At 37.0% G+C, this 25,027-nt stretch overlaps 1 pseudogene; it reads left to right on the top strand.

Annotated features, from left to right (window-relative positions):
- Positions 1-22,094: 22,094 nt before the first annotated feature.
- On the top strand, positions 22,095-22,387 carry LOC110584263 (annotated as a pseudogene).
- Positions 22,388-25,027: the final 2,640 nt, after the last annotated feature.

Below are 25,027 nucleotides of genomic sequence, written 5' to 3'. Positions count from 1 at the left end.
TAGACAGGCCAAACATCTTAATTAATTTGGCATTCTAATTAAAACTATTTTTCTGAGGGAGAAGATAAAGATGTAGGAGTCCTCTTGGACCGGAGTGGTCTGACGTGGTCTAGACAGATGAGAACAGGTTTCCAGTGGGTCCTGGAGAAGATAAATTAACCTATCTGGTCCAGAGGGACAGAACCACATGACCTCTTAGTTCTGAAAATCTATCTGGTATGTTGTTATAACAGTATGAGTTTGTCAGGAAATTATAATTCCTTTTGGAAAGCTCAGTGATTCCTCTCTTTAGAATATTGAAATTCCAGAGAACAGAATTCATCCACACGTTAAAGTCCATGTTAAAGTCTTCTAAGAAAAGGAAAGTCCAATCTATTCTTCTCTACTGTAGCCTAAAACCACATCTTGAAGAAATTTAGGAATGGTGAAATTTCACAGACTAATGGGAGGCCTCTCAAATGGGGGAATCATTGAAATAATTGATAAAGTAAATTGAATTAAGGATGAATAATGCAGTTATAAGACTATCAACATTTTCTAGGGAATATTTGCTGTTAACAATACTTACTGTGTAATTCCTTTGTATCCGTGAGCAGCTTTAGATACACTTTCTACCTCATCTGAATACAAACCCAATGACATTTGTACTATTTTTGCAATATTAAATATATATTTATATATTAAATATTATACATTATATATAACATATTATTAGATATATTGAATGTATTGTGTTTAATATATATTTAATATATATTAATATTAATATATTATATACATTATATAGTAATACATTTAATTTATTAATATATTAATATATTAGAAATAATATGATATATTTAAAATATATTGATATATTAATATATTTAAATTAATATATTTAATATATATACACACACACACACACACACACATATATATATATATATATATATATATATATTAGGCTAGTAAGCAACGAAGCCAGAATTGAAACTAGAAAAATATTCTCCAAAGCACATTTCCTTTACCATGCTCTCTAGTGCTTCTAGTAGATTTAAAAAAATTGATACAACCTGGAAGTGATGACAACAGGGTATGTTAGTTTCTTAGGACTATAGTAACAAACCACCCCACAAACTTGGTGGCTTTAAAACAACAGAAATATATTCTCTCAGAGTTCTGGAGGCCAGAAGTCCAAAATCAAGTTGTTGGTAGGGTTAGTTTCTTCTGAAGGCTCTGAGGGAGATTCTGTCCCAGTTTCTGGTGACTGCCAGCAATCCTTTGCATGGCTGTCAGACCTCTCTGTGTCTGTCTTCCCCTTTTCTTATAAGGTTAACTGTCCTTGGACGGAGGGCCCTCCCTAAATCAAGGATGATTTCATTTTGAGATCCTTAACTTAATCACAACTGCAAAGATTCCTTTTCCGAATAATATCACATTCTCAGGTACTAGGGGTTGGGACTTGGACATACCTTTTTGAAGGACATAATTCAACCTCCTGCAAGGGGTATTAATATGTTGTGGGAGATATGATGACTATATCTATGTATAGTTACATTATAAAAAGACATTATAAAGAGACCAAACAAAGGGCCTAGCTTTTGCAGCTTTTTGGCTTAATCTTCCCCCAAAATATGTTAGTAGGGTAAGAGTCCCAGGCTTAGTCAAACTGGTGAAAACAACAACAAAAATAGATTCCAAAGTTCAGAGTTAACAAAATGCACATATATGAGTTACCACATTTGTTAACTCACTTAAGTTGTTATAGAATGTAAGGGAAATTCTTCCGTCAATAAGAAGATTTGGCTGATTAGGAAATAAATGATAAGATATGAAGGTTTTCATTCCTTTAGGTTCTTGTTTAGTCTTTCTGACTGCAATGCTCTCAGCAAGATATACATTTTTTTCTCTGTGTTTCTATTCACAGTCTTTCACTCACTGTCATTTTTAATACCTTTTCAAAGAGTTTACCTGGCTTTAAAACTTCTTGACTTACCAAATACTCTAAGGGAAATATGTATGTTTTAATGATTTGCAACTCACGAAGCCACTTTTTATATCCCAAGTGAGGCTGAAAGGGTAATGATTTTAGACCCGGCCACATTTTGAGAAAAACTTGATATGTGACAATGATATTGGGAATGTGAATGAAAAGATATCAAATAAGCTTGTATATTTTACACCAGTGACAATATGTCACAAGTCAAAAGTGATTCCTACTGGACTTAAATGCACAAAAATGTCTCAGTTTGCAAATTGGGATAGCATTTCCCATTCAGTAAGAATAAGAATATATTTTTGAAATATTACCCTTTCTTAGTATGTAAAATCCTAAGTTGTTAGGTTTGCTGTCAACTGTTTAAAAAAATGGGAAAAAGTGTATAGTGATAAATTGACAAGGATTACATAATTAATCAAAGATACTTTTGCATTGGAAAAGCCAAAATTAGAGTTAATTTAGAAAGCTAATTAGGTACTTAAAATTTTTGAGAAAATATCATTTTATAGATGCTGTAAAAGTAGGATGACAAACTTAAAATTATTAATACCCTTAGAAGATTATATACATCTAAGGATAGTGCTTCTTACAAAATGGTATCAGTCCCTCACCTTGCCTACTGAGATGCTGATTTCTAAAAAGAAATAGGAGGGGGAGCAACCACAGAAACCACACTTACCAGTGATAAACTTAGTCCAAGTGTGAACTATAAGAATTTCATAATTAGAATAGCCCTTCTTTTATCCAATTCACCTGATTTTCTCAGTGTGACCTAAATTTTTTAGTCCTTGGCCATTTATACAGAGAACAATGAGAAGTTGTTCTGGTTGTATCCTTGATACTTTAACATTCTCTAACTCAAGGTCAAATCCATTAGCTTATCAATTTACCACTAGATTTTTTTTCATTTATGTAAACTTCTCTGCATTTCAACTGCGAATGTATCTTCAAAACTTCTTTAAATATTTTTTATCCCATACCACTGTCCCTCATTACTTTTGTATTAAAGTAAATATGGACACCATTGTAGCCTGGGGAATTTGTAGTCCTCACAAAAGATAGCCATACATTTAATTAACTCCCTCGCTAATTAAAACCAGCACTGGTTAGGCATATTATACGTAGAAGCCACCAGATGACTGTATGTTTTGGTTTTACGGGTGTATTGAACATAGTTCCTATTTTTTAAGGCAACACATTTACAATTTTGGTAGTCTAAGATAGATATGAATATTTGACTATCTTACTGCTCCTTGTTTATTCTATTCTACTAATAATTTGACAATCATTTATTGAATATTTCCTGTGTTCTGGGTGCTAGGAATATAATAATGAGGGACATAATATTCCTGCTCTCCTATGAATAAAATCTAACAAGAAAGGGTATGTGGATCAGACAAGTAAATAAATGCTAAATAATAAAATCATATTTCAGTGCCATGCATAACAAGAACTCAAGAGAATCACTCTCCTATACCGTACAGTAAAATAGTTTCAAAAATTTGCTGGTTTGCAGACTTGTCAGGTCTCTGGAGATGCCTCAAATGTTCCTTCTTTTTTTTTTTTTTTAAGATTTTATTTATTTGACAGAGACACAGTGAGAGAGGGAACACAAGCAGGGGGAGTGGGAGAGGGAGAAGCAGGCTTCCCGCGGAGCAGGGAGCCCGATGCAGGGCTCGATCCCAGGACCCTGGGACTACGACCTGAGCCGAAGGCAGACGCTTAACGACTGAGCCACCCAGGCACCCCTCAGATGTTCCTTCTGTACCCAACACAAAGGCTGCCTGCGGAGCCTTTCTTGAGGAACGCTTTTTTTTTAAATAAGATTATTTATTTATTTGAGAGAGAGAATGAGATAGAGAGCATGAGAAGAGGGAGGTTCAGAGAGAGAAGCAGGCTCCCCGCCGAGCAGGGAGCCCGATGCGGGACTCGATTCCGGGACTCCAGGATCATGACCTGAGCCGAATGCAGTCGCTTAACCAACTGAGCCACCCAGGCACCCGAGGAACGCTTTTTATAACTAAGTCAGCTGCCTTGGATCTAGTTACTGCAGAGTGTCATACTCATATATTACTATGTTCAATTGGATGGGCCCTTAATGAACCTAATTCTCCATATATTAATACAGAATTAATGGTAAGGTAAGTTGCAACAATTTGGAAGAAAAACTTCTAGAATTATGTCCTATATCTTTGAGAAAAAACAACTGTCAATTACCATGACAAACTTCCTTGCTCATATGTTTAATATAGGTCCCTGATGACCACAGAAAGTAACATCCAGACACCTTTTGCAATGTGATAGATCTTAAAAAGAATCAGGTCACACACAAGTAGAAGCAGAAGTTCTATTGTATACAGCTGAGGTAAAACAGTGTCAGGAACACTACTTACAATCATTTCTTAAAGTTGTTTACTCTAATAGATAAGGACAAATGGAAAGAAGTTCAGAGAAGACAGAGAAGTGGATTAAAACATTAAATATGAATACATTGTTAAGGTCAAGTTGCTCAGTGCTTGCTAATTGTCTTAAGTATATAAATAAGCAAAGAGGAGAACAGAAGAATGGTTCATAGACATTGGAACTAAAGAAAAAGGTTTTATTTTCCTTCCATCAAAATGGCTAAAAATAAAAAATATTTCCTAACACGAAAAATCATTACATGTCCCCATTAATTTTTTTCTGTTGAATTTACCTGTATCAGCTGACTTCTTTATCTATTGCTGTTTCTTGTTTTGTTCCCCAAACTTCTCGTAACATTTCTATGTTCGGCATACACTTTTATCTCAAAAAGCTTGTAAAACTTTTTTTCTTTAAAGCCTGATAAAATTATTTACTTTTAAGTTTTATAGAAAATACATGTTCAGTGGTAACCAGCTAAATTAAGGAGGAGAGGAGTGATATTACAATGCTATGATGGATTCTGAGAGAAACAACTTGAACAGATGTCCCAATATAGTATATTATAGCTCTCAGACCATTAACTGAAACCCTCACAAATTACTGACAAGGAAGCTGAATTGGAGTGGGGTTGTCTTATTTTAAGAGTTTTGACAAAGTTGGCTAGAACCCAAATCAGATCACATGATTTACTGCTCTGTCTTGTGTCTACACAACTGAAGATCTCAAAATCATTTATTAAAATCATTTATTCACATCAGGGTCATACTCCCTGGGGTCAATATATTTTGATATAAATACTTTATAATAATATCATTTTTTTCTTGAAAAAACGTTTTTATTGTTTTTGGTAATACAGAAATACAGAAAACAAGAAAATTAGATCTTTGTGTCTTAAAGATAATATAGTGATTCTAATGAGTGGTATATTTCTGCTCTTGAATTTATATGAAAAATCCAGGATGCTTTTGGGGCATCTGGGTGGCTCAGTTGGTTAAGCCTTCAACTCTTGGTTACAGCTTAGGTCATGATCTCATGGGTCATAAGATTGAGCCCAACGTGGGGCTCCCCACTCAGCAGCAGTCTGCTTGGAGATTCTTCCCCTCTGCCCCCCCTAATAAATAAATAAATCTTTAAAAAATCCAGGACACATTTATTGTTATCAAATGTGTCATTGGACTTAAAAAATTTCGGAAAACACTGCTCTAAATAAAACAATGGAAGGAATTCTGAAGAGCTAGAAAGTTGCTCAGAAAGGATCAAAATACATTCAGAGTCTCCAGAGAAAAAGCCAGACAAATGCATAGTCCCAGTGTTGGGGGTTCAATTAGCATGATCAGCGAGAGGGGCATGCTGAATGAAATACACTGATTTACCTACTTTTTCTCCTGAGGCTCAACTGAAACGGTAGAAAATGAGACTTGATTGGCATTGACCTACGTGGATGAGGATACAGGAGAGAATATAACAGCAATAAACCTGAAAGGTGGAGAGTAGAAGGACAAGCACTAATTGATTTGTCAGGAGAAATCTGAAACCCACTCTAGAATACAGGAGAAGACCTGAGGTAAGCAAATTAACAATGCAACTCCCTCCCCAGAAGACTCAGGAATTGAGAGAAATCAGTACTTCTAGAAGTGGGGTTTGAGGTGAGGCCATCTACAAAGATAGATTAAGTGCTGTTCTTACAAAAGATAATTTTTATTTCTTCCTCCATCTTGTGTGATAGGAGTATCCGTTCTCCAACCTAGAATATCTGGAAGATTTGCTTTCTGAAGAAGTGTGACCAGAGACTCCAGATTTTCAGGCATTAGATACAGTTGAGGAAGAAGATTATGTACTTAAGACAAGGGAACTAAGTGAATATACAACTCAAAGTGACTATAGCCTACCTGTCCCACAGAATGCTGACATCTGGGTTTATAGCTTCTGTTCAGGAGAATGGTTCCCTTCTGTAAAATAATGACAAAAGAAAAAAAAATACCTACAGAAAATGACAGTAGATGGTTTCTGATTGGCATCAGTCTCACAACTCAAGATCTACTTAGTGAAAAGTTCTGTCCATTCAACAAAACAATGACACACACAGAAAGAAAGAAATCAGAGGAACAGAAGCAAACAGAGATAGATTATATAACATTACTTCTTTCAGGTAAAAGAAGATATGTAACAGCTTTCAAAAATTGTTTGGTGATTTCTGTTAAAGCTAAACATACAACCACCTGTGACCTAGTAAGTCCAATCTTAGATATACACCTAAGAGGCATGAACACAAATATAAGAGTTTTGGCGATATCAGTTGTTGAAATAGGTGTGAATCAAAAGAAGCCCTTTTATGCTGCTGGTTGCAGTACACACCTGTACAACAATTTTGAGAAAACAACAACAACAACAACAAAAAAACCTTGGCATTATCTTTCAAAGTTGAACATTCTCATGCTCTCTAAGCCAGCAATTCCTCCTCATCTAGGCAAATACCTCAAATACCTTATATAAACTCTTCCAGATATTTTCCAGAGACAGGTAAGAATATTTAAGCAGCTTTACCCATAGTAGGAAAAAAAAAAAAGAGAAACTACTCAATGTCCATCAACAGAAAGGTCAATAAATCAGTTGTGGTATATTCACAGAATGGAATCTCATAATCAACGAGAATGAATGTATCACAACTGTAAGTATCAATGTGGTATTGAGTGGAAAAGCAAATTTCTGAATACTGCATACAATATAATACTATTTTTATAAAGTTTAAAAAACAGTGAAAAATACTGTTTCTGAGTGAAAACAAATTAAAACAGAATTTTAAAAGCAAAATGACTATAACACAAAAAATTAAGAGAATAATTCTCTCTGGGGGGAAATAAGGGAGAGGACAAGGAAGGAGCCCATTAGTAGATGGAATGATATATGTAGTATTATATTACTATGTATGATAGAAAGTTCATGGGAATTTAATTACCTTACTTCTAAGTATTATATATATAATTTGTATAATATTACATAATTTTAAAAATAAAAAAATATATAGTACCAGTGAAAAAGAAAGATTAAAGGGTGAGAATATGTCAATAGACTGACTGACACAGACAAATCTCTAAGGTATATTCTTGAGTGAAAAGGGCAAGGTCCAGAATATTATAGTTTATATTTTTTAAAAAATATAGGACTATATGTTTTTAAAAGTTTTGAAGGGTAAGAGTTTTAAAATTTGGAAGAGTACACAAAAAACTAGTAAGGATGTATGGTTCCAGGGTGGAAACTGATCATTTAAGGGGTGTCTGTTAGTTGGGAGAGCATGCTCTTTACCCTGTTAACTATTTAAAATGAAGAAGAATTGGAGAGGGATAATTGAAGGACAGATGTCCTTTAAAATCCAGTGTTTTTAGAAGAGAGAGGGAAGAGAGAGAGGGAAATAAAGAGAAAGGGAGAAGGAGAGGGAGAAAGAGACCAGGAGAGAGAGAGGGAGAAATTCTAGAAAAATAGAAGAGTATCCGAGAATTAAAACAACAAAAACAGAACAGAAATAAATGCTTTTGGCAAAACAGAACAGACTGAAGAAAATTTTATTTTAAAAATTCTGAAGTCCAAGACAGGATGAAAATAAATATAGCAAGACATTTAACTTTAAGAAAATAAAAGTAAGGATGGGGGAAATTTGTTACCTGCTTTATAGAAAAAAAATAAATAAAACCCTTCCCACTTTACTGAAGAAAAAAAGGAAAAACTGACTTGTTTTCTTGGCACCTGAGATAGAATGGAATCACCTCTTCTATTGATTTGTGGGTCCAGTAACATTCTTCCACGGCTTGTTAAAATGAAATCTGGGGTATATTGATAACTTTAGTTTTCTGTTCAATAACTGGATATGTTTTTTAGTAAACATAGCCATTTTCATTTGAAAAAAATAGCAGGAATTCAATTATGTTTAGTTCTTTTGTAATTTCTGAGGCCCACACCATACTTTTATGTTTACTTCCATTGATTTAAGTACACTTTTACTTATCACTTTCCCAGAACACCTCATAAGTAGTCTATAAATGCTTTAGAACAATATTGGCAGCTTTTACTGCCAAATAGGATAATTTTGTCCACATTGTTAAAGAGTGTCAAATTATAGCTCGTGTTCGACTAAACATTGATATTTATGTTTTATTCCATTGCGTTATATAAAAATATATTCAGGTGATGGGCACCTGGGTGGCTCAGTCAGTTAAGCGACTGCCTTCGGCTCAGGTCATGATCCCAGGGTCCTGGGATCGAGTCCCGCATCGGGCTCCCTGCTCTGCGGGGAGCCTGCTTCTCCCTCTACTGCTCCCCCTGCTTGTGTTCACTCTCTCACTGTGTCTCTCTCTGTCAAATAAATAAATAAAATCTTTAAAAAAATATATATATATATATTCAGGTGAGGTGAGTTACATGTGCTAACAATACTTGCTTTTCCTCCTTTCTGTGGATGGTTGAATTTACTCAGATGCCTTTGTGAATTTGTCACCATCCTTATTTAGTGTTTACTTTCAACCACTCAAGTGTGTAACTAAGTGCACATGTAGTTACTCATAATGAAGGGACCAGATAGATGCTTCTCAGAATAACCCCTGATGACTTTTGAAATAACATTGAGTGGAGTAGACACACATTTCTACAACTGGGAGACTCTAAGTAATAAGAGAGGCCACGTGACCTAGTGGTTTCAGAGAGTGGGCTCTAGACCCTGGTTATGTGGGTTCCCTGACCAACTTTATGGCTGCTATGTGGCCTTGGGCAAGTTATTCCACCTTGTTATTCCTCATTTTCCTCTCTGTAAAATGGAAATAGTAAGGCTGTTGAGAGGATTACATGTGATAACGTATATAAAGCGCTAAGAACAGGGCCTGGAAAAGAGTAAGTACTGTATTAGCATTTACTATCACCATCATCAGTAGTAGTAACAGTAACAGTTTTAACTGTTTTTATTATTCTTATACCATTATTATTATTCCTAAACAACTCTAAGTAAAACAGCAGATATACTTACTAAATGTATATAAGTAATTTACTCTGGTCATCTGGGTTTTGATAATACAGGGAAAATTTATGACTGGGACTTATTTAAAATTTTTTGGTACTTCGCTTTGTTGATTTTATACATGTGTCATTCATAAATGACATAATGTTCATAATATTCCATTGTATATATATATACCACATCTTCTTTATCCATTCATCCATTGATGGACATCTTGGCTCTTTCCATAGTTTGGCTATTGGGGACATTGCTGCTATAAACATTGGAATATTATGCAGCCATCAAAAAAAAATAAATCTTGTCATTGGCAATGGCGTGGATGGAACTAGAGGGTATTATGCTAAGCGAAATAAGTCAATCAGGGAAAGACAAGTATCATATGATCTCACTGATATGAGGAATTTGAGAAACAAGACAGAGGATCATAAGGGAAGGGAGGAAAAAATGAACAAGATGAAACCAGAGAAGGAGACAAATCGTAAGAGACTCTTAATCTCAGGAAACAAACTGAGGGTTGCTGGAGTGGTGGGGGGTGGGAGGGATGGGGTGGCTGGGTGATAGACATTGGGGAGGGTATGTGCTATGGTGAGCGCTGTGAATTATGTAAGACTGCTGAATCACAGACCTGTATCTCTGAAACAAATAATACATTATATGTTAAAAAAAAAGAAGATAGTAGGAAGGGAAAAATGAAGGGGGGGAATCGGATGGGGAGATGATCCATGAGAGACCATGGACTCTGAGAAACAAACTGAGGGTTCTAGAGGGGAGGGGTGTGGGGGGATGGGTTAGCCTGGTGATGGGTATTAAGGAGGGCATGTACTGCATGGAGGACTGGGTGTTATATGTAACAATGAATCATGGAACACTATATCAAAAACTAATGATGTAATGTATGTTGACTAACATAATAAAATAAAATTAAAAAAACATAATGTTCAATTTATTGATTTGTTTTATTCATTCCTACATTTTTAAATCACACAGTCACAAGGTAGACAAACCACCTGCACTCTGTGGCAGGCAGATGTCATATGAATTGAGTCTCCTCATGTCCCATGATTTTGGGAGACATTTTATTGGTGACTTTGCTGAACAGTTGTCTTACACTGAGTTGACCTGCACAGTGATACTAAGTTGTTATTTGATCATCTAGAGGCATTATCAGATAGAAACAAAAAAAACCCCAAATTATGAGACCCACTCTGTTATCTTAGTGGGGATGGAAAATGTGTTGATAAGTCAGACACTCTAGTATTTACATCAAAGTGTGAGGTAGTATTGATTGTGATGAATGGGAAGAGGTAGATATGGATAGAAGTGCCCAGGGGAGGTTTAATGAAGGAATTGGGGGGGTATGAACTGATCTCCAGAGAAAGAAGTAACCCGTGGAGGTGAGACTCGGTGTGGAGAGTGAGTATGAAGTAATGTGGCAAGGCACAAATGAATGTAGCATTTTATGAGACTAATGAGTAAATTAACTTTGGTGGAATTTGCAGGGAAAATCCCCGGAGAATGCTCTTGGACTCAAAACAATAGGAGAGATGAAAATAGTTTGTGTGATAGAAGTAAATCTGCCAAAACCATTTCAGTCTTATTCTCTTCAGTAAAATATAATTGAGCCTTGAACAGTACAGTTTGGAGCTGGGTAGGTCCACTTATATGTGGATTTTTTAATATAAACATAGTACTTTTCTTTTTAAAAAATTTTATTATGTTATGTTAATCACCATACATTACATCATTAGTTTTTGATGTGGTGTTCCATGATTCATTGTTTGCGTATAACACCCAGTGCTCCATTCAGTACATGCCCTTTTTAATACCCATCACCAGGCTAACCCATCCCCCCACTCCCCTCCCCTCTAGAACCCTCAGTTTGTTTCTCAGAGTCCATAGTCTCTCATGGTTCGTATCCCCCTCCGATTTCCCCCCCTTCATTTTTCCCTTCCTGCTATCTTCTTCTTCTTCTTTTCTTTTTTAACATATGATGTATTATTTGTTTCAGAGATACAGGTCTGGGATTCAACAGTCTTACACAATTCACAGCGCTCACCATAGCACATACCCTCCCCAATGTCCATCACTCAGCCACCTCATCCCTCCCACCCACCACTCCAGCAATCCTCAGTTTGTTTCCTGAGATTAAGAATTACTCATATCAGTGAGATCATATGATACATGTCTTTCTCTGATTGACTTATTATTTTAATAACATTTTTTCTTTAGTTTACTTTATTGTAAGGATACATTATATAATACATATAACATACACAATATGTGTTGTCTGTTTATGTCATTGGTAAAACTTCTGATCAATGGTTGGCTGTTAGTAGGTAAGTATGGGGGGGAATCAAAAGTTACATGTAGATTTTCAACTGTGCAGAGGGTTGGTGCCCCAAACCCACCACTGTTCAAGGGTCAACTGTACTCCCCCATGCCCATTCCCTTTCTTGTCTTAGCCAGATTGGTCTTTCAGAAAATCCATTTGAACTGCACCAGAACTACACTTTTGACCATTCTTGACCCTGTATCCACACTCTACCACTACTCCCAGAGGATAAAGATCAGGAATATTGCCGGCTTCTATTATGTATCTCCAGTGTACAGAAGTGTGCCTGTATACAGTAGGATCTTGAACATATTTTATTTTTAAGTATTTTATTTACTTACTTGAGAGAGAGAGAATGAGAGAGAGCATGAGATGAGGAGGGTCAGAGGCAGAAGGAGACTCCCCGCCGAGCAGGGAGCCCGATGCGGGACTCGATCCTGGGATTCCAGGATCATGACCTGAGCTGAAGGCAGCTGCTTAAATGACTGAGCCACCCAGGTGCCCCAGATCCTGAACATATTTTAAATGAAATCATTGAATGGAGACCAAAATTGGAGAAGGAAGCATTGGATACAGGCATTGTCTCAAGATAATGGAATTTAATGTTAATTTGCCTTATAACTCAGGGCTGTGATGGGAACAGATGATCCTTTAACTCAATAACATTTTATTGGAGGAGTCATTGAAAGAATGTGACCACCGGTGACTTGGGAGCTGGAGCCTGGCAATCAGAGGCTTCTCAACACCTTTCCTGTCCTTGGAATGTATATCTGCCCACCATTCCCACAACCAGAGCCATTTTTAAGGTCATGGCCTTGAGAGAGAGACAGAGAGAGATCTTGGCTGGCAGGTACAGAGATCTACTCATCTCAGGGTGCCCAAGACAAGCCTCATATGCAAGTTCCCTTGCTTTTAAACCTGCCCCCTACACTGTTGGTGGGAATGCAAGCTGATGCAGCCACTCTGGAAAACAGTATGGAAGTTCCTCAAAAAGTTGAAAATAGAGCTACCATATGATCCAGCAATTGCACTACTGGGTATTTACCCCAAAGATACAAATGTAGGGATCCGAAGGGGTACATGCACCCCGATGTTTATAGCAGCAATGCCCACAATAGTCAAACTTGGAAAGAGCCAAGATGTCCATTGACAGATGAATGGTTAAAGAAGATGTGGTAAATACATATACGGAATATTATGCAGCCATCAAAAGGAATGAAATCTTGCCATTTGCAAGAATGTGGATGGAACTGGAGGGTATTATGCTGAGCTAAATAAGTCAATCAGAGAAAGACATGTATCATATGACCTCACTGATATGAGGAATTCTTAATCTCAGGAAACAAACTGAGGGTTGCTGGAGTGGTGGGGGGTGGGAGGGATGGGGTGGCTGAGTGATAGACATTGGGGAAGGTATGTGCTATGGTGAGCGCTGTGAATTGTGCAAGACTGTTGAATTACAGATCTGTACCTCTGAAACAAATAATACATTATATGTTAAAAAAAAAAAAGAAGAAGAAGATAGCAGGAGGGGAAGAATGAAGGGGGGGAAATCGGAGGGGGAGATGAACCATGAGAGACGATGGACTCTGAAAAACAAACTGAGGGTTCTAGAGGGGAGAGGGGTGGGAGGATGGGTTAGCCTGGTGATGGGTATTAAAGAGGGCACGTTCTGCATGGAGCACTGGGTGTTATATGCAAACAATGAATCATGGAATACTACATCAAAAACTAATGATGTAATGTATGGTGATTAACATAACAACAAAAAAAATTTAAAAAATTAAAAAAAATATATTAAAAAAAAAAAAACCTGCCTCCTACTGATTTGGAGTGAACTGCCTCTTTCTTAGGTCTCTCCTTGCCCTCTGTGTACTGAAGGTCAGTTTGCAAACCAATACATTATAGTTATGCAAAGAGGGAAAAATGAACAGTGTCATAGAACTGAGGAGACCATTGAGCAATGTGCCTAAAACTTACAGGTAATTTTAGGGAAAATTACACCTATAATGAAGAATTCATCAGTGTCTTCTATCCATCCCATCCCAATCCCCGCCCCAGCCACCTGAGAGCCACAGCACATGCCCTTTCTAACCAGCTGAAAATAATTCTGATAGGTAATAGTTACTTTATATTGTGAATAACATACACTAGAGGACAGAAAAAAATTAAGCTTCTGATTTCTGAGAACAAAGAGGAGTAAGGGTGATCCCTGCCCTACAGTAGTTCTTGCCTATCACCAGGGGCTCTGGAGAAACACTCTGTTGGGCCGATAAAAAACACACTGTGTAGATAAAGAGTCAGGTCACTATAATTTTTTATTTTTTTGAGAAAGAGAGAAAGAACATGTGTTCATGAGCTGGGGTGAGGGGGCGTTGGGGAAACCAGAGAGAGAGGGAGAGAGACAATCCTAAGCAGGGTCCAAGCCCAGTGTGGAGCCCAATGGGGGCTGGATCTCATGACCCTGAGATCATGACCTGAGGCAAAATCAAGAGTCAGAGGGTTAACTGACTGAGCCACCCAGAGCCCCTCACTATTCTTTGCTTAAACTACTTTATGTATTCTCATTTAAAGAAATCATCTAAGTACAACAATTCTGTTATGTGCAACAAAAAGCCATTTTTATTCACACTCCATTCTAGTTTTTTATATTCCTTATTTTGTCCTATTGCAAAATATCTGCCGGTACTATACACTTGGAAAATATTTGTTCCAGATGTATTAATCAATACTCGATTTTTAAATAAAAGAATGCTTCCTACCAATTTGGTATGGAGCTATATGTTTGCTTGTGAAAGTTTATCCATTGGGACCAATAAAATAGGTTGGCTGCACAGCTTGTCTGTGTAAACTTATGATGGATGACATTATAATAGATTTATCACTCTAGATTATATTTGTTTCAGAAAAATTATTCCATAATAATTCTATAAATGGACCTTAAAAGAAAAACTGCGAAGTTTGTAGTATATAAATACAACCTGTATGCCAAAAAGAGAATCTCTGGCCTTTCTTCCTAAGAAGTTTTGGGTAGATTTATGAGTAAGAATGGTGAAATTTAACTGAACTGGAGATAAACTGAACAGCCAGTTTATCAGGAAAAGGTATAAACACAGAGATGAGGGATTTAATTGAAAACAGAAGCAGTAAATAAGAAGACAACTTAAAAACCTAGGAGATGGGCCAGAGAAGGTGAAGAATAAAGAAACAGTTAAAATTTGTCCATTTTAGTTGCTCTGTCCAAATTCTCTGCTGCCTCACTCAGAATAGGGTATCAAGTAAAAATTATATTAATATATTGGGCTAGCTTGATTTACTCTTCATAGATTTAATTTCCTCCCTATGAGGTCTCCCTTCCCATGAGAGAATCATTTCCCCCACCACACTGAGGTCTTGTTTTTGTAGCCATTTCCTTCCCCACCCTCTCTTCTGTCTTCCAGGAGATCTGCATGGGCAGATGGGGGCTGCCCCCTCAGCCTGAGCCCTAGAAAGGCAGTAACTAGGAGCAGAGCCAGAGCCAACATGCATGGTCATGCAGTATGAACGACAAATGCAGGCATATTACTACATTTCACCTGTTATTACATCATTTTTAGGCTCCACTGAGTAGGATCTTAAACAAGGTAAAAATAGTACTTTGTTGACTTTGGAAATAGACTTTTAAAGTAAACATAATTCAGGAATCTAATACTTATCTTTCCTATCTGATACTTAACTTTAGCTGAAAAATGAATCTATAAATTTATACATTTGCATATAAGCAAGTGTCTTTTGTGTCCTTCAGGATGAGTATTCTGAGTAAATCCACAGTTCTTCCCTAATGTTTGATATGCAACTGACGCGTAACACATGTGACTTGTGATTTTGATCTTTTATGCTAAAGTTTTTGTTTTCTTCATTTTAACGAGGTCTTAAAATTTTAAATGAATCTCCAGTACTATAAGTTGCTTTTTTATTGTATGTGTGTGTTAAATCCAATATACTTTGAATTTTCAAAATTGCCTTCTTTAGATTATTTTATATATAAGTTCCTAGAGAAAATGGATGTGTGTGTAATATTCTATTGAGACAGATAGCTCTTAGCACCCTATCCATTCTGAAGAGATGCTAAATAATAAAATGATAAGCAATATCATGTAAAAATTTATTTACAGAGTTCATATTTTATTGTATCATGATAATGTTGGTTTATCTCTACATGTTATTTTAATGCTTTATTTCTTGGAAAATTACAACCGTGTATCTTGGTAATACTATGTATTTGAATAGTATGCAGAAAAGAGAAAGCTGCTAATAATGATAGACTTGCCTCTTTTACCTCTTGGGAATTGAAAATATAACTTTTATTATGGCTAAACATATTTATTCTATGGTCAAATAAGCATGAGTCTTCCCTAGGAATCCATGAAGTATGGGCATGAGAGAAAGTGCTTACTGACAATGCTCCCAAGGGCTTGGAAGTAATTGTCTGTATGATAGAAAAATATGTGAATCTGACTCAGCTTTAGGAAAAGCTTTGTAAACAACTAATATTACCAATGGAAAGCCTATCCTATCTAGATTGGCCTCATTCTATGAGAACTTTAGGCCTGGAAAAATAATGCCAGTCATATAATAAGTGAGTTTCACCAAAGACATTTGTTATTGTTGTCCAGTAGGTGCTGGTAGAATATTAATCTTTCATACAGTATGAAGCTAGCTACATATCTGTGAATAAAAATGTGGAGGTCTTTTATGACCTTTTTATATTGATGTAAGATATTAGAGGTGCATCTAGGCTAGATTCCCTCTAAAAAGCATCATATGTGTTTCAGGAAGACATGTCAAAATTATGAACAACTGTAATTTCAGTACCGGAAGGACCATCCATAATATCATTTCCCTTTGTCTAGATAGCAAAATTAATGTAATGTTTAAAAGCAACATTTAGGGGCGCCTGGGTGGCTCAGTTGGTTAAGCGACTGCCTTCGGCTCAGGTCATGATCCTGGAGTCCCGGGATCGAGTCCCGCATCGGGCTCCCTGCTCGGCGAGGAGCCTGCTTCTCTCTCTGACCCTCCCCCCTCTCATGTACTCTCTCTCATTCTCGCTCTCTCAAATAAATAAATAAAATCTTTAAAAAAATAAATAAATAAAAATAAATAAATAAAAGCAACATTTATTTACTCAACAAGCTTTGTCTGCTCAGTTTTAAAATCATAAGTGGCTCTTGAGCTTTTCTACCCACTGATTTTCAGTTCAACTGACATTTTAACTGATAATCAAATCCTACGTCTTTTCTTTGATGGTATTTATGTAATGGAAATCAACACAAAACAACTTAAAAACAGCTTAAAAAAGTAATGGGGCTTAATGATAACTTATGTGTCAAATCCAACTTTGACTCAGAGGGTAAGGCTATCTGGGGGAGATATTGTATTGCAATTAAACAAACGAAACATCCTTCTTTTGCCCTTTGAGGAAAATGTGGAGAAGAAAAGAATCTCTCTGACACACAGTCACATTGCACTAAGACAGGAAAGAGGCCTGGCTTTTCACACCAAAACTCACTCTCATAAAAGCCTCTGAGTTATACATTGTCCAAAGGGTGGATTTTATTTAACCTATGTGCTCAAAAAGCTTAACCTCCCCTCCTCACCTGAATCCAAGTCTTCCTCTGATTCCCTAACCCCACTTGGATCAATTCCCCATCAATTCTCTCACACAGAAGCCCCACATCCCAGAACCTCACCCCTGCATTGGTTTCAGAAAAGAGAATCAACATTCTCTTTGCTCTTCTCTACACTTTCTTTTACGTGATGTTGCCTGATAATCAGCTCCCCCGTACTTGCAGTCTAGGATTTCCATACCTTATTATTATAATACTTTTTGTACTTTTTCAATTGCTGAGGTATTTCTTATTATAACAATGAGGAACACCCAGAAGAGATGCACCACTTCTTCCCTCCATTCTCAAGGACTCCTCTTTCCTGCTGAACCTGGTCAAGCCATAGAATCATTCTATCATTCTCAATACAGTGAGTGTTCCAGGCAACCACTATTAATTGATGTGACTTTGCATACAAGAATGTTCAGTCCCTCTTGTCACCTTCTTGATTAACTTCAGCTCAAAATCTGAAGTTTTTTCACCCTGATTTCCTGTCATCATCGGGGAATTGAATATTTATGTGTTAACTCTTCTGTCACAGTTTTTTTGTTTGTTTGCTTGTTTTATCTCTTAGGCTCCATGGATTTCTGTGTAATTCTTTTTGTCTTCACTGGAATAGCTAAATTTGTATCTAATCATCAGTGGGAATTACTGCCTTAAAATCTGAATCTCTGAAATAATTCTCTGTCCACACCCTGTATTCCTTTGCTTTTATGAAACATGTTTCTACCGTACTCTTTGACCTACCTTACTCATTTTTCTACCTTACTCAATGACCCCCTTTTCATATTTTCCACACTTTGTAAGCACCTTCTTCACTTCCCTCACCATTCCTCCAATCCTAATTTGAAACCTAATGGGAATCTTAATCTGTTCTCCTACTGACATTCTATCATGTCCACCCAGAGATTCCCAGCCATGAGTTAACAAACATAATACATACATATGTACATATGTACATTTGTTCATTCATTCATTCATGAGGGAGAGGGAGAGAGAGGATTTTAAGCAGGCTCCATGCCCATCATGGAGCCCTTTGACGCATGGCTGGATCTCACATCCCTGAGATCATGACCTGAGCCGAAATCAGGAGTTGGACACTTAACCCTGTTGCCTCAGTTAACATTTATTTATGTATATCATTGCCCACGGGAGGCTGCTCAACCTTCAAAGAGACTGCATGCACTACTTATTTCAGCTATTCAACATATGCTATTTATAAAGATGGTCAATAATTCTTTCATTTTCTTTATCATCAGTTTTTTCTAGCTGTGATCCCCTTGTAATCCCCTCTTCTAAAATGCTATCTTCTCTGTGGTTCTGAGGACTTGAATCTCTAAGGAGGTTATGCTTGAACAGAGGCCTGGGTGATAAAAAGGAGTCGTCCAGGCAAAAATCTGGAGGGAGAGTATTCTGTGCAAAGCAAAGAGTTTAAAGGCTTTGATTCAGAAAATAGTTTTGTATGTTAAAGAAACACGATGTGTGGCTCGAGTATACTCATTGAGGTGGTAAATGGGAAGTGAGATCTGAGAGGCAAGCAAGGATTATGAGAGCTCTCTAGTCCATGGTAAGGATTTTGGATTTTATTCTAAGTGAAATACTGGGTATCTCAACAGTGGTATTACTAAAATTTGAGGCCAGATAATGGATGTTTAGGATCTTTAGTAGCATACTTATCATCTACACACTAGATGCCCATAGCACCTCCCCTTCACTGTGACAATAAAAAAAATCTCCAAACATTGACATATTTCTCCTCAGAGACAAAATCACTCTCCAGGGAGGAAGCCATGGAGTAAGTCATAGAGTGGAGTGACTTGATTTGTTGTGTGTTTAAGGATTGTCAATCTGGCTTTTCTGGGGAATGGGCTATAAGAAGATAAGATTGGAAACAGGCACAGTTCAGAGGCAACATCTGTCCTCCAGGGGAGAAGGTGGTGTGACGGACTATAAGACTTATTATGAGGGTTGTTTAACTCAAATTATGTTTGAAAGGACTCCTAGAATTTGGTCATATGGTTCACTAAAAGGTATATAAAACATCCAATTGCCAATGAAGGATGTAAGTATGTAGTTCCATAGAAACAACCGGAGCATACAAAAGTAGGGAACCAAAAGCGTACGTGCACCCCGATGTTTATAGCAGCAATGTCCACAATAGCCAAACTGTGGAAAGAGCCAAGATGTCCATCGACAGATGAATGGATAAAGAAGATGTGGTATATATATATACAATGGAATATTATGCAGCCATCAAAAGGAATGAAATCTTGCCATTTGCAATGACGTGGATGGAACTGGAGGGTATTATGTTGAGCGAAATAAGTCAAACAGAGAAAGACATGTATCATATGACCTCACTGATATGAGGAATTCTTAATCTCAGGAAACAAACTGAGGGTTGCTGGAGTGGGGGGTGGGGTGGGAGGGATGGGGTGACTGGGTGATAGACATTGGGGAGGGTATGTGCTCTGGTAAGCACTGTGAATTGTGCAAGACTATTGAATCTCAGATCTGTACCTCTGAAACAAATAATGCAATATATGTTAAGAAAAAAAAGAAGAAGAAGAAGAAGGTAGCAGGAGGGGAAGAATGAAGGGGGGAAATCGGAGGGGTAGACGAACGATGAGAGACGATGGACTCTGAAAAACAAACTGAGGGTTCTAGAGGGGAGGGGGGTGGGAGGATGGGTTAGCCTAGTGGTGGGTATTGAGGAGGGCACATTCTGCATGGAGCACTGGGTGTTATGCACAAACAATGAATAATGGAACACTACATCTAAAACTAATGATGTAATGTATGGGGATTAACATAACAATAAAAAAATAAAAAATAAAAAAAAGAAACAACCGGAGCTCAGAGGAGAGTGGAAGACTGAATTTATTAAAACAAAAAAGTTGCAGCCATCAGCATTAATATTGTAATTGTTGAATTTATAGAGGACTGGTGAATAATAGCCCTTTCTTTCTCTCTCAAGTTGAAAATGATTAAAATATAGGTTAGGACTCCTTTCTGACACCATATACAAAAAAGATGGATAACAACAAGCTTTGGTGAGGATGTGGAAAAATTGGAACCCTCAAATTTGGCTGGTGGGAAAGGAAATTGGTAAGCCACTTTGGAAAAAGAGTTTGATAGTTTCTCAAAAAGTTAAATGTAGAGTTACCATATAGCCTGAAGATTCCACTCCTAGATATATACCCAGGATAACAAAATATATGTCCATAAAAAAAACTTGTACACAAATATTCATAGAATTCATAAAATCCAAAAAATAGAAACAAATATCCATCAACTGATGAGTGGACTAACAAAATGAGTATATCTATGCAATGAAATATTTTTCAACATAAAAAGGAATTAAGTGGGGCGCCTGGGTGGCTCAGTCGTTAAGCGTCTGCCTTCAGCTCAGGTCGTAGTCCCAGGGTCCTGGGATCGAGCCCTGCATCGGGCTCCCTGCTCCGCGGGAAGCCTGCTTCTCCCTCTCCCACTCCCCCTGCTTGTGTTCCCGCTCTCGCTGTCTCTCTCTTTGTCAAAATAAATAAATAAAATCTTTAAAAAAAAAAAAAGGAGTTAAGTACAGATTCATGCCCAACCTCGATGAACCTTGAAAGCATGATGTTAAGTAAAAGAAGCCAGACCCAAAAGGCCACATAGTGTATGATTCTGCTTTTATGAAATGTCCAGAATAAGCAAATCCATAGAGCCAGACAGTAAATTAGTAGTGAACAGGGAGTAGAGGAAAAGGCAGGAGGGGGATGACTGCTAATAGGTATAATATTTCCTCTTCGGGCTGATGAAAATGTTCTAGAATTCTGTAGTGGTGATTGTTGCACAACTTTGTGATACACCAACACCCACTGAATTCTATATTTTTAAAGGGTAAATACTATGGTATTTGATTTATCTCAATAAAAGTGCACACACACACACACACACAGAGATTTGGTAAACCTGCTATTTGCCTAACACCCTCCCCTCTCCCTAAAGTAGACAGATAGGAATAGAATGAGTGGAGTTCAAAATAGTAATTATATTATAGATTAGGCTGAATTGAAGTGTGCCAATTACATGTGTGGGCACAATACACTTCTAATCTTTACCCCTGAATTAAACAGATTTACCCAAGCAGTCATAAGCAGAATTGTTATTGGGACATCTCCCTCAGAGATGTATTGGGGGAAAGCAAATTTGAGAGCTTCCTCCCTGCAAGTAGACTGAATAAAACAGAAGCCCTGAAGGAGCTCAACCAAGTATACCAGGTTTCTTCTTGCAAAGACAGCAATTACATAAGAAGCAGAGAGAGGCAGAAGTGTGAGCCCTAGTTTGTCCTTTCTCGTGGAAACATGAACTCAGGCAAATTGAGTCCTTTGTGAACACATTAAGAATAGATGTGAGAGGATGAGTTCTGTCTTGTGCACATTGGATTTGTGAACATGAAACTTCAAATGAAGTTGTTGGTAGAAAGATGAGTATATAGCTCCAATGTTATAGCTTCATGTGACCCTGGATTCTTAAAATCTGCTTTAGGAAATGACAGGAAAGGGTAGGATGGGTCTCACAAGAGTTGTCTTTTCCAATCCACCAAGTCAGGCCTATAGCAACCAAGAGAGTAGTTTAATGGAAACTGCAATCCTCTGCTTAAAATGTTGTATAGAACTGGCGGTGAGTCCCAGCCAGCCAATCATCCCCGCCGCGCCTCTGGACAAGGTTTCAACAGACCTCACCAAAATGCCGTCTCAAATGGAACACGCCATGGAAACCATGATGTTCATGTTTCACAAGTTTGCTGGGAATAAAGGCTACTTAACAAAGGAGGACCTGAGAGTACTCATGGAAAAGGAGTTCCCTGGATTTTTGGAAAATCAAAAAGACCCTCTGGCCATGGACAAAATAATGAAGGACCTGGACCAGTGCCGAGACGGGAAAGTGGGCTTCCAGAGCTGCTTCTGCTAATTGCTGGGCTCACCATCCCATGCAATGACTATTTTGTAATACACATGAAGCAGAAGGGAAAGAAGTAGGCAACATGGAGCAACACTCCCGCCAGCCCAATGATAGTTTTCCCGAAGGGTCTCTTTAGAAATCTGTCCCACAGCTTCCCCCTGTATAAAGGATTCCATGAGCAGATCGGGACCCTCAGAAAATGTACAAATAAAATCCAAGCCCCATTTGAGAAGCAGAGAAAGAAAAGTCAGATAACTTTTTGATTTTTATATTGCTTGCACCCTCTTGACCTCAATAAACAAATTCCTTTTTTAGTTCCTAAAAAAAAAAAAAAAAAAAGGTTGGATAGGTCAATTTCAAAGGTGAAAATTCATGATGGACGCCTGCTATAAATTTTAATAGTTCTTGTTCCATTAAGTTTATTGCTTTCCTAACATTTGTAGTTTTAGGTATGGAAACCTTTAATTTTTGTTTTGTTTTGTCTTTCTGGCAATGAGAAGAATCCTACTATAGAAATTTATTGGCTCTAGAATGAGAACAAAAATTAAAAGTCTTGATGCCTACAAATTTTTCCTAAAAAATGTTTATTAGCGCATTTGTAGAACCAATAACATCATTTTATTACTATAAAAAGGAGGAATGAATAAAAATCATTTTAGATGTGGTCTACTTTTTCTAGGGATTATGTTGAATGGACTGTTTTATTATGATAAGCTAAATAATCCAAAAGTTTCCACACACTGAGAAACTTAATGGGTTGTGAAAGAAAGGTGTCCTGGGAGCTGAAATAAAAACATGGGTATAAAAGCACATAGGCACTATGTCCTCACATATATAAGAAAATTATCCAATTCATTGAGTACTGATTGCTATTTTATTATCTGAATCAATACCAATGCAGTTAATGTGGCATTTAGAAATCATAAAAATAAACATAGGATAATTGTTCCCCTAAACAGAAGTCTTACATGAATATTTTCAACCTCATATGATGAAATCACAGTGAAATTTAGGGAAACCTGGACCCTACAAATGCTACTGGCATTAAGCAGCTCTTGAGGTTTCCTTTGCTTTTCAATAGACTTCATTTACAATTTAATCAAAATATTAGCTACTGTCAAGGCCAAAGGGATGAAGAGTTTAACAAATTATTTTTCTCTTTTGGTAAACACTTAAGAGATTATTGACAATTAAATAAAAATATTAAATAGTATGTTAGCATTCTATATTTTAATTGCATGAAAAATAAAAAGATTTTAAACTATTGTATCTATCTTGTACAACAGATTCAAAGAATTTTACAGGTAGAGATAACCATATAGATCAGCTAACATAACGCTCTCACTTTATGGGTGGAAAGGCTAATGCTTACAAATATTAAGTAATCAGATAAAAATTACATTTTAACTAGAGTTGAAGTCAGGGTTCTAATGGCTCCTGAGTCCAGCCGCAGAACTCCTTTTAAAAAACCACATTGCCTCTAAAATTTGTGGTAGGATGTCTGAACCAATTAACATGTTAAAGTCATCCATGTGACATTTGCCTTTTTAGGTTAGGGTGTTGAATATCTCTTTGCATTATTCAGTATATAACTTCACAAAAAGTATTTTTTTTTTTTAAGATTGGATTGAGGTCTCAGTGCCTGTATATAGCCTGATAAATTTCCACTTGCTGACTACTCTTGAGTGATCCTCGACTAGCCAATTAAAGATATTTTGCGGTTCGTCACTTGGAATCTCCTTTACACACATGAGGTCAATCCCTCTCCTTCTTTATCCAAGTCACTACTTCCCTCTCTAAAGTATAGGGGCTTGATCTGTTTTTGTGCACTTTATATGATATTTTGTTTTATATAGGGTATGTATTCTGTCTGTTGACTTATTTTGCTCAAAATTATTTTGGGGAAGTTTACCCATTATGTTGTTGTAAATCATTTATTCTCATTATTGTATAAAGTTTTATTATGTGAATATATCATAATTTACTTATGTATGCTACTGTTGATGGCATTTGGTTATTTTCTAACTTTTGGCTTTTACTAATAGTGGTGCCATAAATCTTCTAGCAAATGACTTGTGGTGAACATATGTACACATTCCTGTTGAAAATAGAACCAGGAATAAAACTGCTTGGTTATAGAAATGAATGTTTTCATGTGTCTGTTGGCCATTTGGATGTCTTCTTTGGAAAAATGTCTGTTCATGTCTCAACATCGCTCGGCATCAGGGAAATCCAAATCAAAACCTCAATGAGATATCACCTCACACCAGTCAGAATGGCTAAAATTAACAAGTCAGGAAACGACAGATGTTGGCGGATGCGGAAAAAGGGGAACCCTCCTACACTGTTGGTGGGAATGCAAGCTGGTGCAGCCACTCTGGAAAACAGTATGGAGGTTCCTCAAAAAGTTGAAAATGGAGCTACCATACAATCCAGCAATTGCACTACTGGGTATTTACCCCAAAGATACAAATGTAGGGATCCAAAGGGGTACATGCACCCCGATGTTTATAGCAGCAATGCCCACAATAGCCAAACTGTGGAAAGAGCCAAGATGTCCATCGACAGATGAATGGATAAAGAAGATGTGGTATATATATATACAATGGAATATTATGCAGCCATCAAAAGGAATGAGATCTTGCCATTTGCAACAATGTGGATGGAACTGGAGGGTATTATGTTGAGCAAAATAAGTCAAACAGAGAAAGACATGT

Source organism: Neomonachus schauinslandi, chromosome 2, assembly GCF_002201575.2.
Source record: "Neomonachus schauinslandi chromosome 2, ASM220157v2, whole genome shotgun sequence".
Lineage (NCBI taxonomy): Eukaryota > Metazoa > Chordata > Mammalia > Carnivora > Phocidae > Neomonachus > Neomonachus schauinslandi.
Note: the sequence above shows the minus strand (reverse complement) of the source record. Positions and strands in the feature narration are given on the sequence as shown.